Genomic DNA, 1,890 nt, shown 5'->3' with positions numbered 1-1,890 from the left:
TGTTCAGCGAGGATTTTGGAACCCACCTAGTTCGGCTCAAACAAGTCTTGACGTGCCTGCGGGACGCCGGATTCAAGTTGAAAATGTCCAAATGTCACTGGGGCAAGTCGTCCGTAGCGTTCTTGGGTCACGTCGTCACTCCTGGCGGGATCCTACCTAATCCCGAAAAAGTGAAGTCCGTGCTGAAGATCAAACCGTTGCGGAACGTGGGGGAAGTACGCGCGTTCCTCGGCCTGGCTGGGTACTTCCGACGGTTCATCAAGGGGTACGCGGCGATCTAGCGACCGTTGGAGCGACTCAAGACAGCCGAATTGTTTCAGTGGGACGGCGACTGTGATGTGGCGCTGGACAAGTTGAAGCGCGCGTTGGCAAGTCCGCCGATTCTAGCCTATCCAGATTTCGGACTTCCGTTCATCGTGTATGTGGACGCGTACCCCATCGCCGTGGGTGCGGTCTTGATGCAGAAGCAAAGTGGCCGAGAATGTGTGATAGCCTATGCCAGTCAAGCACTCAACCAGACCCAGCAATGTTGGATCAACAAGAAAGACGGCACGTCGGAAATCGAGTGTTTTGGCATCGTCTGGGCGACAAGCAAGTTCCGCGCCTACCTCGACCGGCGCCACTTCACGCTATACACGGACCACGCGGCACTTACTTGGCTGTTCAAGTCCGGGTCACACTCCGCGAACGCGAAGCTGGCGCGCTGGGTCTCTCACCTGCAGAGCTTTCAATTCACGGTGACGCACCGACCTGGCGTGAATATGGGTTGCGCCAACGGACTGTCTCGGCTACCTATCTCGGCAATTGTCGCTGGCCATGCGGATGGGAGCAGTCAGGGGCTCAGATCTATGGACGCGTGGGGTGACGGACTCGGTACGGGTCCCATGGCTGCAGCGGTCACGCGGAGTATGGGTCGCTCAGCGGCGGAAACCAAGGATGATACGGCGGGCGAGGGACGAGACCCTGTAGTGTCGTCGGAGGGCGACGGCAGCCATCTAAGTCCGGAAGTCGTCGAGGTGTCGATACCCGCGCCCGACGGCCCGTTAAATGACAATTACAGCGTACTCCCTGACGGAGCAGGCCAAAGACACCTTTGTACTGGCCACGAAGGCGTACCTTCTGGAAAGCGCCGTTCCTCTGGACCTTGACACGCTGGGGTACCTTATACGCATGAAAGACCACTTTGAGGTGCAAGGAAGCATTCTATATCGGCGGACCATCATCAAGTTGCCGTTGCGCAATGCTGTCACCACGTTAGTCCCGATAATCCCGCTATCCCTTGTCCGCTCCGTACTGGAACTCTGCCATGATTCGGCATTGTCTGGGCATTTTGGGGTGGTACGAGCCACCGAACGGGTCAGACGGCTGGGTACTGGAAGGGGTGGTGTGAAGACGTGGCTGGGTATTGTCGACTGTGTGTCCGTTGTGGTGCCGCAAAGGGATCGAGGCCGTGGAGAAACGGAAAACTCCAACGAATGCCGGTGTACCGGTTGAAGGGGCCGTTCAGTATGGTAGTCGTGGATGCGTTGGGTCCGGTCCCTCCTACTCCGAACGGGAACAAGTTCGTCTTGATCTTTGTCGATTACTTCACGCGATGGCCCGAGGCGTTCGCGGTGCCGGATCTGAAGTCCTCGACGTTTGTGCGAGTGTTCGTGGACGAGGTCTTATGCAGATACGGTGTGCCGGATCGGTTGCTGTCGGATCGAGGAACCAACTTCGTGTCTCACCTGGCCCAATCGATATACCAGACGTTGGGGATCGAGAAGATGGCTAGCGCGCCTGGACATCCGCAAGGGCAAGGGTTAGTGGAACGATACAACCACACGTTGGTAACCATGCTGAAGATGTACGTCAACTCTGTCCATACCGACTGGGACGTGTACCTGCCGC

Source organism: Aphanomyces astaci (genome assembly GCF_000520075.1).
Source record: "Aphanomyces astaci strain APO3 unplaced genomic scaffold supercont1.28, whole genome shotgun sequence".
Taxonomy (NCBI): domain Eukaryota; phylum Oomycota; class Saprolegniomycetes; order Saprolegniales; family Verrucalvaceae; genus Aphanomyces; species Aphanomyces astaci.
This window is presented reverse-complemented; position numbering follows the sequence as displayed.